The sequence below is a fragment of the Gossypium hirsutum genome, chromosome A01, assembly GCF_007990345.1.
Source record: "Gossypium hirsutum isolate 1008001.06 chromosome A01, Gossypium_hirsutum_v2.1, whole genome shotgun sequence".
Lineage (NCBI taxonomy): Eukaryota > Viridiplantae > Streptophyta > Magnoliopsida > Malvales > Malvaceae > Gossypium > Gossypium hirsutum.
In genome coordinates, this window is record NC_053424.1 from 58002572 (window position 1) to 58020086 (window position 17515).

The following is a 17515-nucleotide window of genomic DNA, read 5'->3' on the forward strand; positions in this document are numbered from 1 at the left end:
TACCAACCTTACACACCATGTGGGGATAAAATCGACCCACCCATCCCTACACACCAAATAGCACCTGTTGCAACACTAAAATAGTATTTTCAACAGAGCTGCCAGCAATAGGCTTATAGCCTTTCAGTACACTTCCTCTATTATAATATATCCCACCCTAAGCAATGCAACATAATATAAATGTATATATACTAAAAATGGCATGCTCAAACAGTCATACATCATATAGGGGTATATTAGTCATTTACAAAAAAAGGGTCCGGGTACACTTACCGGCTCAATAGTAGGTCCACAGTCGTCTTGGGTGACCCGTGCAACCTTAACAGTCCATCATTAATAATGGGCCCACAGCCCATATTATAGGCTCGTGTGGGCCCACACTGTATGGCCCACATAGCCTAGAAATGGCCTTAGCCGTGTGAGTTACACAACCTAGCCCAATAATCTCCACACATCCATTTGGTTTACCTATGGGCCCACACGGCCCATTTCGGCCCAACGTGGCCGAAAACGGCCTAAGCCTATGAAATCGCTCATGGTGGCCTCCACGATCTAACACCCACATTTATGTGTTCAGATTACCACACAAGTGAGGGCATGCTCGTGTAGCGTCAATAGTCATATTTTTGGCTTTTGTCAGTTTACGGTTAAAGCAGTATGGTTACACACCTGTTTGCAAAAACGTGCGAAACTAGCCCACGAGCACCAAAACCTACATTCAATCAAACTACACCATTAATCAACTGCTAATAGAGTTAACGACTCTTTTCAATACTTATCCCAAATAGGATGGATTATCACTTGCCTTAATCACCGATTTAGGCTTGCACCCTTCAATCATTGCAGGAAACTAACCATAGGCCACTAGAGATCACCTGTATTTCAGCTAAACTTATCAGCCTTAATCATGAATTGAACCAAGCATAAATAACTTATCGGAATGTAAAACCACTTATAAACCAAAGGGAAGCAATCGGTAACAATCGGTCTAACTCCACGACAAACACTCTATGCGACAGAGGCAAAGGCTAGCACAACCACACCCCAAGCAATTGTCGACAATAAAAGAAAGTGTTAAATGAGGACCATAAATACGACAGAGAGGAAAAGAGTGGGAAAACTAAATAGTGGCAATTACCATAGAGATCGACAGAAAATAAGAAGAATTCGGCACAGAGAGGGTAGATGAAAGAGTGATTTTCAGCCAAGCCCCCACCAGAGAAAGAAAAGCACTAGATCAAAGAAAAGCAATCAGTTGATAGGGGAAGAGGAAGAAGAAGAGAATCAGTCCACAAAAATTGAATGGATTGAAGGAGAAAGGAAGGTATTCGGCCAACCAAAAGGTAACAAGGGAAATCAATTTCAAAGTAAGAATGTAACGCCCCAAACATGGGCCTAGAAGTATTAGGTCTTGAGCGTGGGAGCAGTTGGGAAGCTACTCATAAATATTTGGTTGTGCAAGAAAGTGACACAATTGAGTGTTTGGCTTAGTGGCTGTGTGCTCTGGAAGTGTCTGGGAAGTCATGGGTTCAAGCCTTGGCTCCCACAAATATTTTGGTTTTTAAGGATAAAACCCTTGTCTCTGGTCAGTAGGGCTTTTAAACAAAATTTGGTAAAGTATGACATAAAGAGCCTACTAGCCTAGTGGTAAGTGGCGTGTGGAGTATGCTCTTGGTTTGAGGTTCGAATCCCTGCTTGTGCAAATGGATATTATTTTTACTAATGGCCATGGAATGTAGTAGAGTCTGACTGAAATAGTGCAGAGTGGAGTAGAGTTTGAATTGGTCGTGGAGGGATTGTAGGAAGGAGTTGAGGAGTGATATGAGGATGGATTTTAGGAGAAAATCAAGGAAAGTAGGGTAAGAGGGAGTACTGGGACGTTTGGGAACACTGGGCACTTTGGAAATTCGGCTTTGGTGAGTTGGAAGACTCCATTTCGGTTTTGGTAAGCATTTTGGGGCAATCTTTGTTTTGGTAGCCGATTGTTTGGTTTCCTGGAGGGTTTGGTGTGATTTTACTTACTTTGTTTTTGGGGTGAAGGTTTCTGCTATGGCTTCTATTTTCTTTCTTGCCAAACACTCATTTCTCCCTTTTTTATCAACTGTACTTCTTGAAACCGAGTGCTTTTCACCTTCCTCCTCTCTTCATCCTAACTGTTGTAGCCGAACACCCTGCTTCCTTTCTATTCTTTCGGTTGCTAGTTATTGGGTTTGGCTGTTTCTCTTCTCCTTTTTCTCTCCCAACTGATTATTGCTCTTTGGCTGAATATGTTGTTTACTTTTTGACCCATAACTCTTCTTCTTTACAACTAAGGGACAAGCCGAATACTACATCTTCTTCTTCTCTTTTCCCCTTGTGATTTTGGCCTATTGTTTTCGATTGGTATGGGTAAGTGATGGTTCTTTTTCTCTTTCGGTACATTGCTATTTTCATCTAGCATCTTACAATATTGCTATTTCCTCATTAAGGTACAATCATCCAGTTTTCCACTAATATCTTGTGTAATCGATTCTTGTGTAGGTAGGCCGATTACTTCTAACAATTGTTCTTAGAGTTATGTGGTGGTAAGTTTTGATATTTTGGTTGCAGTATATTTATTTCGCTTATGGTGGAAGTTGATAAAACTAGGATGTAATGTAGATTCTTGTCAAGGTTTTGGAAGTGCTTGTGAAAGGGTGTCTAACCCTAATGGATTAAAGGCTATATCAGATCGTGTGGAATGTAGGTTGGTGTTCGTGAGGATTGCGCTATTCACATAAACAGGTGTGTAATCATACTGCCTTTATTGTAATTCAGCAAAAGCTGAAAAGTATGACTATTGACGCTACGCGAGCGTGCGCTTGCTCGTGTAGAAATCTGAGCGCGTAAAACATGGGTGTTAGATCGTAGAGGCCACCATGAGCGAGTTCATGGGCTTAGGCCGTTTTGGGCCACGCTGGGCCGAAATGGGCCTTGTGGGCCCCACGAGTATGTGGACCCCACACAGATAAACCACACGGACGTGTGGAGATTATTGGGCTAGGTTGTGTACACCACATGGCCAAGGCCATTTCTGGGCTATATGGGTCATATTAGAGTGTGGGCCCACGTGGGCCCGCATAATGGGTTCTGGGCCCATTTTTACTATTTGACTGCTAAAGGTTGCACAGGTCCGAGACGACTGTGACTTTTTGTGGGGTCAGTAAGCTTACCTAGATCCTTAATCAGGTAAAATGAACAAAATACACCCATAGGGTAAAATGACCGAAAATCCCTAAAAGGTATAATGACTGTAATTCCCCTCTAGGACAAAATGACTATTTTACCCTTGTGAGGCAAAATGACTGTTTTGCCCTTATATGATAAGGTAACTATTTTGCCCTTATATGATGTATGTTGTTTACTTTTTTACCCATAACTCTTCTTCTTTGCAACTAATGGACAAGCCAAATACTACATCTTCTTTTTCTCTTTTCCCCTTGCGATTTTGGCCTATTGTTTTTGATTGGTATGGGTAAGTGGTGGTTTTTTTTTCTTTTCCGGTACACTGCTATTTTCATCTAGCATCTTACGATATTGCTATTTCCTGATTAAGGTACAATCATCCCGTTTGCCACTACTATCTTGTTTAATCGGTTCTTGTGTGGGTAGGCCAATTACTTCTAACAATTGTTCTTATAGTTACGTGGTGGTAAGTTTTGATATTTTGGTTGCAGTATATTTATTTTGCTCATGGTGGAAGTTGATAAAACTAGGATGTAATGTAGATTCTTGTCAAGGTTTTGGAAGTGCTTGTGAAAGGGTGTTTAACCCTAATGGATTAAAGGCTGATATCGGATCGTGTGGAATGTAGGTTGGTGTTCGTGAGGATTGCGCTATTCACATAAATAGGTGTGTAATCATACTGCCTTTATCGTAATTCGACAAAAGCCGAAAAGTATGACTATTGACGCTACGCGAGCGTGCGCTTGCTCGTGTAGAAATCTGAGCTCGTAAAATGTGGGTGTTAGATCGTGAGGCCACAATGAGCGAGTTCATGGGCTTAGGCCGTTTTGGGCCATGTTGGGCCGAAATGGGCCTTGTGGGCCCCATGAGCATATGAACCCCACACAGATAAACCACACGGACGTGTGGAGATTATTGGGCCAGGTTGTGTACACCACATGGCTAAGGCCATTTCTGGGATATATGTGTCATATTAGAGTGTGGGCCTACGTGGGCTCGCATAATGGGCTCTTGGCCTATTTTTACTATTTGACTACTAAAGGTTGGATGGGTCCAAGATGACTGTGACTTTCTGTGGGGTCAGTAAGCATACCTAGACCCTTTATCGGGTAAAATGACCGAAATACACCCATAGGGTAAAATGACCAAAATACACCCATACGATAAAAAGACCGAAATGCCCCTATAGGGTAAATTGACCGAAATACCCTCATAGGGTAAAATGACTAAAATATCCCTAAATGGTATAATGAGTGTAATTCCCCTCTAGGGAAAGATGACTATTTTGCCTTGTGAGGCAAAATGAATGTTTTGCCCTTATATGGTAAGGTAACTATTTTGCCCCTGTAATATCCTGAATTAAGGCCTAATCAGAATAGTGGTTTCGTGACCTCAAATCTGAGATAGAAATAATTATTTTATAATTATTTTGATGTTTATGATATGATTGCATGATTGTGTGAAATTTCGTGATGAAATCCTATGCCTAAAGTGCTTCAATTAAAATTAGCGACTAAATCGAATAATTTGCAAAACTTGCATTCTAGAAGTTTTTAGTATGAAATTGCTTTGGAATATTAACGAGGAGGTCTTAAATAGCAATTTGACCAATTTCTAAGTCCATGGACAAAAATTGGACATGGATGGAATTTTTTTGAAAGTTTAGTAGGAAGGGCATTTTGCTCATTTAGTTATTAAAATGAATTAAAAACAAAATTAAAAGCCAATTTTTGTCCATCTTCTTCATTAGGCCAAAATTTCAAGGGTTATCCATAGATAGGGTTTGCTTCAAGCTTCCAAGCTCCATAGTAAGTGATTCCAAGCTCCGTTTTTAATGTTCTTTACGTTTTTAGAATCCTGGTAGCTCGATTTAGCTTATGTTAGCAATAATTGAACCTAGGGTTCATATTTGGAAGAATACATATAGATGAAATTTGTGTATTTTGGTGTTTTATGATAGAATATGAGGTTTTAAATTATGTTAGACAACTTGTGCTACTCGATTTTAAGCGAAAACGAGTAAAAGGGCTTAATCGGTAAAAATACCTAATAGTCATAAGTACATGTTAGAGTGTGAATTTGATGTTTCCATAGAAGGGAAAAATGATTAGCATGTCATAAAACGTAAGAATAAGGGATGAAGTTTAATTCCCGAGCCTAGGGGCAAAAGTGTAATTATGCAAAGTTTAGGGACAAAAATATAATGTTGCCAAAGTTCGTATTAAAGACTGGTTTGATGAATGTATGTATTAAATAAGATTAATTTGGCATTATAGATCAAGAGAAACGAGATTCAAGTCGCGATCGAGGGAGAAACAAAGTTTACGAAGAATAGGCTCGATTGCTAATATTTTGTATCGAGGTAAGTTCATGTGTAAATGTAGTAACATAATTGTCATTTTGAGCAATTTAATGTTGTTTATATGATATGATGCTTATTATTATCATGAATTGTTATGTTTTGTGGTTATTGTTGAATAATATGTAATTATGTGAATTACTTGATAAGTATGAACTATCACTGAAGTATCGATTTCGATATTCCGTGGAAGATGGCAAAGATGTGTAATCGAGGAAAAAGCCCGTTTGAACCTTGGGAATAAATTAGAATACAAGTGACATGTCACTAGGATATTTGAGTTCCGAACTCGTTGAGTTGAGTCCAAGTTCGTGAGATGTAACTAGGCATCCGAGCTCGTTGAGTTGAGTCTGAGTTCACTTATGGATGCGAACGCCCGAGCTCGTTGAGTTGAGTCCGAGTTCACTTATGGGCGGGGTACATGGTAGCTTGGCTACATAAGTTCCGCAGGCTATTGAGTTTGTCTAGCTGCGGGTATGGCACTTATGTTCATGAAATCCGCGTATTCGAATTATATTTCGATGTGTTCAACTGGTGACTCTTAAGGGAATGAGAAGAATGCCTAAAACGAAGGTGATATATTGGTAAGTGTGGTGAATGAGAAAAATTTGACAGGTATGTGCTTAAATCCTCGGGTTGAGAACTTGGTATGATGAAATCGTAGAAAGATATTAAATGCAAACGAAACACGAATGTCTTTTGATGTTGTTTATGCAAATGATGTTTTATATGGAATTGCATGATTATGTTACTTGCTATTTGCATGTGAACTTACTAAGCATTTATGCTTACCCCCTCCTTTTCATTCATTGTAGTTGTTGACAAGCCAGCTTGAGAATCGGTATAGGTCAAAGACTCGTTCACACTATCCGAATGCCTAAATTGGTAAAATGACCTGTGTGTTTTGAATGTGGCATGTATGGCAAAATACTCACTTTGTGTAAATGATCTTATGATATGACTATGGTTTGGCAAGAAAAGGGTTTGTAAATGATTAGCCATTGGAATGGCCAATCTAAGTCATATTTGATGTTATGTATGTTTAAAATGCTATTTAGTCTATGAAAATCTATAGTAAAGTAAAATTTGCCATAAAACAGAATCTGACAGCAGCAGTGATGTAAATTTGAAAATTCACTAAAAATAGTATAAATGGAATTAAATGATGAGTAAGTTATGAAATTGAATCTTGATGAGTCTTTTTTCATATGGATGGAACAAAACAGGTATATGATTTATATTTTGTGAGATATTTAAATTTTGGTGGAATAGGGTCAGAGTGATCTCTTTATCCCCTGTTCTGACTTTAAAAATTCACTATAAATTGTACAAAAACACTTCAGAGTTTTATCTTACATTTATGAAATCCTTATTGAGTTTAGTTTTATAAGAAGCAAACGAAATAGTGATTGAAACTCTGTACAGGGAGATATCTGACTCGTAATACACAGGAGTCAGAGTAGTCAAACCTTAAAATATGGGAGACTTTAAATAATAAACTGTAGTAACTGGCTGGACCAAAAATTCTAGAAAAACATTAGTAAAAATATATATGAGTCTAGTTTCAGGAAAATTTTACGAAATTGGATTTTGAGTTTTGGAACTCAAGATATGAATTTTTAAGCGACTATGATGCAGTTGGCCAGCTTGTCTGAAAATTTTAAAAATAAATTGTTTGAGCTGTTAAATTAATTAATTAAGTTTAGTAACACCTCAAGCTCGACTCTAGCAACAGTCTCGGGCATGAGGGCATTACAGCCCCTATATGATGTATGTTGTTTACTTTTTGACCCATAACTCTTCTTCTTTGCAACTAAGGGACAAGCTGAATACTACATCTTCTTCTTCTCTTTTCCCCTTGCGATTTTGGCCTATTGTTTTTTATTGGTATGGGTAAGTGGTGGTTCTTTTTCTCTTTTGGTACATTGCTATTTTCATCTAGCATCTTATGATATTGCTATTTCCTGATTAAGGTACAATCATCCAGTTTTCCACTACTATCTTGTGTAATCGATTCTTGTGTGGGTAGGCCGATTACTTCTAACAATTGTTCTTAGAGTTACGTGGTGGTAAGTTTTGATATTTTGGTTGCAGTATATTTATTTTGCTCATGGTGGAGGTTGATAAAACTAGGATGTAATGTAGATTCTTGTCAAGGTTTTGGAAGTGCTTGTGAAAGGGTGTCTAACCCTAATGGATTAAAGGGTGATATCGGATCTTGTAGAATGTAGGTTGGTGTTCGTGAGGATTGCGCTATTCACATAAATAGGTGTGTAATCATACTACCTTTATCGTAATTCGGCAAAAGCTAAAAAGTATGACTATTGACGCTACGCGAGTGTGCGCTCGCTCGTGTAGAAATCTGAGCGTGTAAAATGTGGGTGTTAGATCGTAGAGGCCACCATGAGCGAGTTCATGGGCTTAGGAAGTTTTGGGCCATGCTGGGCCAAAATGGGCCGTGTGGGCCCTACGAGCATGTGAACCCCACACAGATAAACCACACGGACGTGTGGAGATTATTGGGCCAAGCTGTGTACACCACATGGCTAAGGCCATTTTTGGGCTATGTGGGTCATATTAGAGTGTAGGCCCGCATAATGGGCTCCGGGCCCCTTTTTACTATTTGACTGCTAAAGGTTGCACAGGTTCGAGACGACTATGTCTTTCTCTGGGGTCAGTAAGCATACTTAGACCCTTAATCGGGTAAAATAACCGAAATACACCCATACGATAAAATAACCAAAATACCCCTATAGGGTAAAATGACCAAAATACCCTTATAGGGTAAAATGATCGAAATATCCTTATAAGGTATAATGACTATAATTCCCTTATAGGGCAAAATGACTGTTTTGCCCTTATATGGTAAGGTAACTGTTTTGCCCCTATGTGATGTATGTTTATATTTTAGCATGCTATTTGTAATTGTATTGAGTACATGTATGATATCGTGATATGACAAGACACGTTGCATGATGCATTGCAAGGGGATGGGTTATATATGATTGGAGGAAGTGTATTGTACTAGCAGCTCTGCTGCAAATCACTGATGGCTCTAAGTCGATTATACTGGCAACTCTGCTACAAATACTGTTAATGCCGCAACCAGTGCTATTTTGGAGTGTAAGGATTGGTGGGTTAATTATATCCCCACATGGAGTGTTGGGCTGGTACGGAGATGGAGGGTACAGGCTGATTGGGTAGGACTTGCAAACTGTTTACTGTTTACTGTTATTGTAATGGGCTAAGGCCGAATATATATATATATATATGACTACTTCTGTATTGAGGTGGGCTTAGGCCTAGACTGTTTACTGATACTAAAATAGGCTAAGGCCTAGACTGTTACTGTTACTAATATGGGCTTAGGCCCAGAATGTATTCGCTCTCTATATGTTCGATTGTTTGTTATTATGGGATTACACACTGAGTTTTCATAATCTTACCCATCTGTTTAACTATACAGGTAATCCCCAGTCTTAGGCGGATCGGTGCTGCATGGGACTCGAAGGTGGCCACACAATCGCATGGACTTCCTTCTTAGATTTTAAATTATAAGCAATTAATTTGGTTTTTTACTATAACGTGGCCTCTATATTCCTTAATTTGGACTTTTATTGTTTTCAATTTATAACTGCTAGTATTAGGTAAACATGAGTTTTCAAAAGAAACAATGTTTTAACAAATTAAACGCTAGACCGTTGCTGTTTTAAAAAGGCTTCCGCTATTAACGAGATTTTGAAATTAATCACATTTTAAAGTAAAAACTTTAGATCATGATGCAAGTTTTAAAATAACCCTTTTAGATCACACAAAGAGCATAAATAAAGATTGGGCTTTCCAAACAATATCACATTTTTCGAAAAACACTTCAATGTGACATTGTTGGATTTAGCCATAACGTCCAGGCAGGATTTGGGGTGTTACAAAAAAAGGGTAGAAAAACAAAATCGAAGCAGACAAATTGAAAGTACTCGAAAAATCTTCTAGCAGAAAATGGCTAGTAACAAAAATGCAGAAAAACCTGAAAAGCAATTGCCAAAAACCAAAAGTGAGGAGAGAAAAACATCAAAAGTATACGGCAACCGAAACTAATGCACACTCCCAAGCCAAGTTCTACCCTAAATCGAATTCATTGGTGCCTACTATCCCTATTCGGCTCCAACTCTACCCCAACCACAAAACCCCACGATTTGCTTCTCAAATCTCTCCTTAAATCCCTCAACTGATCACTCCTCCCTCAACTACTCAATTTGAAATCCACTCTATCACTTCACTGTTTCGCTCAAACTACAACACCCCTACAGCATCAACAGCAAAATAAACACTCCCATGCGTCAGTAGGACTTGAACCTCAGACGTATTGGAACATTCTACACGCCACTTACCACTAGACTGACAGGCTTTTTATGCCATGTTTTATCCATATTTATTTAAAAACCCTACTGACTAAAGACAGGGTTTATTCAAGTAAGAAACAAAATTTTGCATAAGCCAAGACTTGAACTTAGGAATTCTCAGACACTTCTCAGAACACTGAGAATACTTACCCACTGAAGTAGGTACACACTTGTGTGTCACTTTCTCGTACAACTAAACTTTTATGTGCAGTCTTCTAACTGCACCCACTAAAAACTTAAAACTTCTAGGCCCAAAATTTGGGGTGTTACAACTCACCCCCTTAAAGAAATTTCGTCCCTAAAATTTCCAACTATCAGATCTGTCGCATATACAGACCACACCACTATGCTCCTGCTGCGCATTCTAATTCCAACCACTACCCATAAAACCTGAATGGTAGCACAATCCAAATTCACTTGATGCTTAACCAATCGGTCTATGACCAGTACTAGGTCAAATTCTCCCAAAGGGAGTTTCATCCAATCCGCCAAGAAGATAACTCCTTGGTCTTTCAAAGGTAAATCTGCCTCTAGTGGACTCAGTAACCTCACTCGCAGTGTTTTCAACCATTAAACTTGAGGTCTCCGGTACGGTACATGTTATATATAGGAATACATAGATCCAATATCAATCAGTGCAGCATAAGGTACGTTATGGATAAAGAACGTACCTGTATCCACATTCTCCATCCTCTCGGTGATGTGCAGTATAAACTAGTGCTTGCTACCTTGCCTCAGTATAACCAGCACCTTTGCCCACCGCTCTACGACCACAGCCATACCATTTCCACCCCTGGCCTGCCCATGGCCTCTTAGTGGCTACTGAACACCTCTCGGCGGCTGAATAGTATCCACTCCAGCAGCTTGCATCTGATCGGGCCTCCGTTGACAATCTTTGATACGGTGCTCCAAGATACGCACCTAAAACATGCCCCAGTTCTTCGCCAGCACTCGCCTTGATGGTGCCTCCCGCAATCAGCACAAGGCTGCAGTCCAGTAACAGCAACAGGGCCTCAACTCTAGCCGGCCCATCAACTCTAGGCTTTTTCTTAGGCCTCAAAAATGGGCTTGAGGGCTTCGAATCCCTCTTATTTCTACTCTTTTCTTTCTCACGGCTCTGGCGCTCAGCGCGCTTCACATCCTCGATGATCTTCGCCTTGTCCACCAAAGCAGAAAAATCTTTCTTCCTCTATGGAGCTATCAAAACTTGTAGACTATCTTTGAGACTGTCTTTGAAATAAACGTAGTGCTCATATTCAGTTGCCACCATCCCACGCGCATAACGGCTAAGTTGCAAAAATTCAGCTTCGTATTCAGCCACAAATTTTTCCCCTTGAATCAAATTCAGAAACTCTCTCCTCCGGGCATCTACATAACTAGTGCCCACATATTTTCCTTGGAATGTAGTCTTGAATAATTCCCAAGTCAACCGGTTGAGTTGGCTACCCTCTTTAACTGTAAGCCACCACTGATAGGCTTCACCTCGTACCAATGACATTGCACTTTTACTTTCTGTTCGAAGGTGTAGTCGAGGTCGTCCATGGCCCTCTCTGTAGGCTCAATCCAATATTCAGCCACATTAGGGGCAACTTCAACAATACCCCTAAAGATCTAAGCCCCATTGGACTGGAGTCATTCCGTAATCGACCCGCCGCTTACAGTACCAGTTTTAGGCCCAGCGACCCTTTCCAAAATTTGTAACATAGCTTGGGACAGTGCGTCGTCCCCAGCTGCACGATCGTGTGACCCAATTTCAATTACAGGTGAAGCTAGTGCCTCCCTAGCTTCTTTGTTAGGCACGTGGCCCAATGCCAAAGACCCGGCCCGAGCACCTCCACGGCTTTCGCCACGGCCTTTTATCTATTTTAACAGTTTTATGCATCAGCTTATAGTTCTAGTGTTTCTTAACAGATATTTTATGAAAAATAGTATTAGTTGTTCAGAGTTTTGTTTTCGCAGATTGTAGTTTCACTACAGTTTCAGTTTCAACCTAAACAGAATATTTCAGTACAGTAGCCTCAGTATTTTAATTTAAATAGACAGAAAATTCAGAGAACTTACAGAATCGACCGCGGAGACTCAGTGTGCCACACATTCAGTAAAACATTTCTGAGTTTCTCAAATCATTCTAAATAGTCCTTTTTCGAAATCTCAATTTTAAAAGGAACCCAAATCCATAGCCGAGTTTTGCAACTTGGCGATACCGCTAAATGTAATACCCCAAACCTGGCCTGGACGTTATGGCCGAATCTAGCAATGTCACATTGAAGTGTTTTTCGTAAAACGTAATAACATTTGAAAAGCCCAATCTTTATTAAGCCTCTTTATGTGATCTAAAATGTTATTTTAAAACTCGCGTCCTTATCAAAAGTATTTACGTTAAAACATTATTAATTTCAAAATCTCGTTTGTAGCGGAAGCTTTTTAAAACAGCTATGCACTAGCATTTACTTGTAAAACATTGTTTTCTTGTGGTAGCTTTTAAAACCGTTTACATATATGTGATATTTTTTAAAAAATTTGTCTTTTGAAAACCTGCGTGTTTTTCCTACTACTAGCAGTTATAAACCAAAACAATAAAAAAATCCAAAATTTAAAATAAAAATCCAAAGAGGCCTTATTGCATAAAAATACCAAAATTAAACTACTTATAATTTAAAAGATAAATACGAAAGCGTAAGCTGTTGTGTGGCCACCTTCGAGTCCCTCGCAGCACCGATCCGCCTAAGGATTACTTGCGCAGATACACAGAAGGGTGAGTTTACAAAAACTCAGTGTGCAATCCCATAATAGCAATCAATCAGAGTAAACACAATTTGGGCCTAAGCCTTTTCAGTTTCAGTTAGGGCCTTAGCCCATTACAGAATCAGAAACAGTGTGGGCCTGAGCCCATTTCAGAATAGTATCAGTGGGGCCTAAGCCTATTACAGAATCAGTACAGTATGCAATCAGAAAATCCTACCTAATCCAGCCTCTACACACTATCTCTGAACCAACCTTGCGCACCATGTGGGAATAAAATCGACCTACCCATCCCTACACACCAAATAGCACCGGTCGCGGCACTAAAACAGTATTTGCAATAGAGCTGCCAGTAATAGGCTTATAGCCTTTAAGTACGCTTCCTCCAATATCATATATCCCACCCCATGCAATGCAACATAATATAAATGTATATACAGTAAAAGTGGCATGCTAAAATAATCATACATCACAGAAGGGTGTATCAGTCATTTACAAAAAGAAGGGTCTAGGTACACTTATCGGCCCAACAGTAGGTTCACAGTCTTCTTGGGCGACCCGTGCAACCTTAACAGTCCATTGGTGATAATGGGCCCACAGCCCATATTACGAGCCCATGTGGGCCCACACGCTCGTATTGTCCACATAGCCCAAAAATGGCCTTAGTCGTGTGAGTTACATAGCTTGGCCCAATAATCTTCACATGTCCATGCGGTTTACCTGTGTGGGGCCCACACAGCCCATTTTGGCCCAACGTGGCTCAAAACGGTCTAAGCCCATGAAATCGTTCATGGTGGCCTCCACGATCTAGCACCCACATTTATGCATTCAGATTATCACACGAGTGAGCACACGCTCGTGTAGGGTCAATAGTCATATTTTTCGGCTTTTTCAAGTTTACGGTTAAAGCAGTGTGGTTACACACCTGTTTGCGAAAACATGCGAAACCAGCCCATGAGCACCAAAACCTACATTCGATCAAACTACAGCATTTGCAACACCCATAACCCGTAACAGTCATCGGAATAGGTTAAGAGGCATTATCAGACTTATAATAACATTCAGAACAATTATTATCAAATAATCATATCATTAAAGTAAATGTCATTCATTCACATTCAATAAGAACTTAAATCGAGCATACAAAGCCTAACTCTTACATTCAGGACCAATCTGATAACATATAAAAGTTTCAAAACTTAGAAATATTTTAAACTTTTCAAAGGTCACACGCCCGTGTGAACAGGCCGTGTGCCTCACATGGCATTAGACACGTCCGTGTGTTTACGCCGTGGCAAAAAAGGGTATACATACTGACTTATCCACATGGCCACAAGACACGCTCGTGCGCTAGGCTGTGAAAATTAGGGAGGCTACTAACTTGGCCACACGGCCGACCACATACCCGTGTGCCACACACGACCAGTAGACTCGCCCATATGTCTAGGCTGTGTCAAAACTGGAGGGTATACTGACTTTAATTCGTAGGGTACCCCAGCGGACACACGGCCGTGTAACATGACCATGTGTCGAACACGGATGAGACACAAACTCGTGTCTTTACCTATGTGGACAAAAATAAGCCATTTGAATAGCCAATTTGCCACCCCAATTTGAGTCAACCTACAAACACCAAACCAAGCATATATGCACAACCATTTCAGCCGATATCTATACCAAACCATACTTAATTCATGCTATAACATTACCAATCATTTCAAATCTCAGTTCATCAATCAATTCATACTAAAACTTAAACTAAAATCATACCTAAACATATGACCAATACATCATTCAATCAAATACTCAAAACTTACCAAAACTTCTCAACATTTACTATTTTTTTGGCCAACCAAAACATACCACAATTTCACATTAGAATCACATATCATATACCATTATCAAACTATAAGTACAAACACAAACTAGCCATAGCACATGGCTAAATATGTACATCACAAAACATAATTCCACAACTTTTAGCCTATATATGCCATACTTTAATAAATACATTTTCAAAGTACCGAAATAAGGTTCGATAGTGTGGTAACGATCCTCGACGATCCCCTAGCTCACAGTAGCTTCAATATCTATAAAGCAATGCAAACTCACACACAAAGTAAGCTTTCAAAAGCTTAGTAAGCCATATACATAAAAAACATATCATTCAAAGTAACTAAATATCATCCAATTATTTATTCTTTGTATACCAATGCTAACACAAATCTCATATTCAAATACTTACCTTTCATTCTCAAATAGGCTATACAAAGTAAACATACCTCAATCTGATATGATTTCAAAAAGTTATTCATTTTCTCAGAATGCTTGTTTGAACTGTTCGAAAACATAAGGATAGGTGGATAGATCAGAAAGTAAATACAATGCCAACATCCCAGACGTGGTCTTACATGTAATCAAGCATCGATGCCACTGTCCCAGACAGTGTCTTACATGAAATCATATACGAAGGAAATGATCCAGACATGGTCTTGCACATAAAACAAAAGTCGATGCCAAAGTCCCAGACGTGGTCTTACACGCAAAACAGATATTGGAAATCCTATGTCATGACATATGTATCCTAACTATTCCTAAGGGTTGTACGGGACTTTTCAGACGTCGGAACTTTGCCGATACTTTCTAAAATAGCACATGTTTAGCTTGAGCATTCATTCATCACAATTCAATATCATATGAATAATAAGAATTCAATTCAAACACGTTTATTGTATATCAACTTACCTCGTACGGATTCGGATAAATGAAATCAGTTACTCAACAACTTTCGACTTTCCCCGATCTAACTCCGTTTTCTTTAATTCTTGATCTATAAAAATTCAAATTTAACTTATTCAATCATAAATTCATTCAAAACAATCCATAACACATATTTAGGGCAAATTGCAAACTAGCCCTCATATTTTCACATTTTGACACTTTAGTCCTTAATTCACAAAATCACAAAATACACATAATTTGGATATACTCATGCTTGGCTGAATATTTATAGCACTCATACAAGTCCACACATTTCATTTATTTCACATTTTAATCCCTCAATTTACAAGTTCACAGTTTAGCCCATTTTTCCCAAAATTATCAAAAATCCAAAGGCAAAACATATAAACCCAACATCAAACTTTCATATTTCATCAATAAACAACATAAATCTCATGAATTCATCCATGTCACATTTCAAAATCATCATCAAAATCAGAAATTGAGGCATGGGCTTGATAGTATTCGAAGCAACAATTACAAAAACGTAGAAATTATCAAAAACCGAGCAAAACCATACCTTAATTGAGCTTTAACTTAGCTAAACCAAAAATGCTTTTATTTCTTCTCTTTTTCTTTGAATTTTGGAAAGTATGGATGAATAATTCATCCATTAACATGTTTTGTTTTATTATAATAAAGTTAATAAACATTTTACCATTTTGTCCTTTCATTAAACATTAATAAACCATTATATACAAGGTCATTAAGGTCCACTCAAGCTTACAATGGTCAAATTACCACATAAGGACCTCACAATTAATGAGCCAAATCAAATAGGCACTTTTAACAAACAACAGACAACTTTTACATTTTACACGATTAAGTCCTTTTATCAAATTGAGCACACAAACAGTTAAATTTTCACAAGAAACTTTCAAACATGCTCATTCACATATCATATACACAAAAAATAATATTTAAATAGTTTTTTACTCGGATATGTGGTCCTAAAACCACTGCTCTAACTAGGGTTTAAGCCAGACTGTTACACCATTAATCGATTGCTAATAGATTTAACGACTTTTTTCAATACTTATCCCAAATAGGATGGATTATCACTTGCCTTAATCACTGATTTAGGCTTGCACCCTTCAATTTTTGTAGGAAACTAACCATAGGAACCTAGAGATTACCTGTATTTCACACAAACTTATCAGCCTTAATCATATTACTCGCACACATGAATTGAACCAAGCATAAATAACTTACCGGAACGTAAAACCACTTATAAACCAAAGGGAAGCAATCGGTCTAACTCCACAACAAACACCCTATGCGACAGAGGCAAGGGCTAGCACCACCATATCTCTAACAATTGTTGACAGTAAAAGAAAGTGTTAGATGAGGACCATAAATATGGAAGAGAGGAAAAGAGTGGGAAAATCGAATAGCATCAATTACCACAAAGATCAACAGAAAAGAAGAAGAATTTGACACAGAGAAGGTAGATGAAAGAGTGATATTCAGCCAAGCCACCACTAGAGAAAGAGAAGCACTAGATTAAAGAAAATAAATCAGTTGAAAGGGGAAGAGGAAGAAGAAGAGAATCAGCCCACAAAAACTGAATGGATTGAGGGAGAAAGGAAGGTATTTGGCCAACCAAAAGGTAACAAGGGAAATCAATTTCAAAGTAAAAAGGGGTACAAAAAGAAAACTGAAGCAGACAGAATGAAAGTACTTGAAAAATCCCCTAGCAGAAATCGGCTAACAACAAAAATGTAGAAAAATCCGAAAAGTAACTGCCAAAAACCAAAAGTGAGGAGAGAAAAAAATTAAAAGTGTACGACAACCGGAACTAATGAACACTCCCAAGTTGAGTTCTACCCCAAACCGAGTTCATTGGTTCCTACTATCCCTATTCGGCTCCAACTCTACTCCAACCACAAAACCCCACGATTTGCTCCTCAAATCTCTCATTAAATCCCTTAATTGATCACTCATCCCGCAATTACTCAGTTTGAAATCCACTCCATCACCTTACTGTTTCGGCCACACTACAACACCCCTACAGCATCAACAGCAAAAT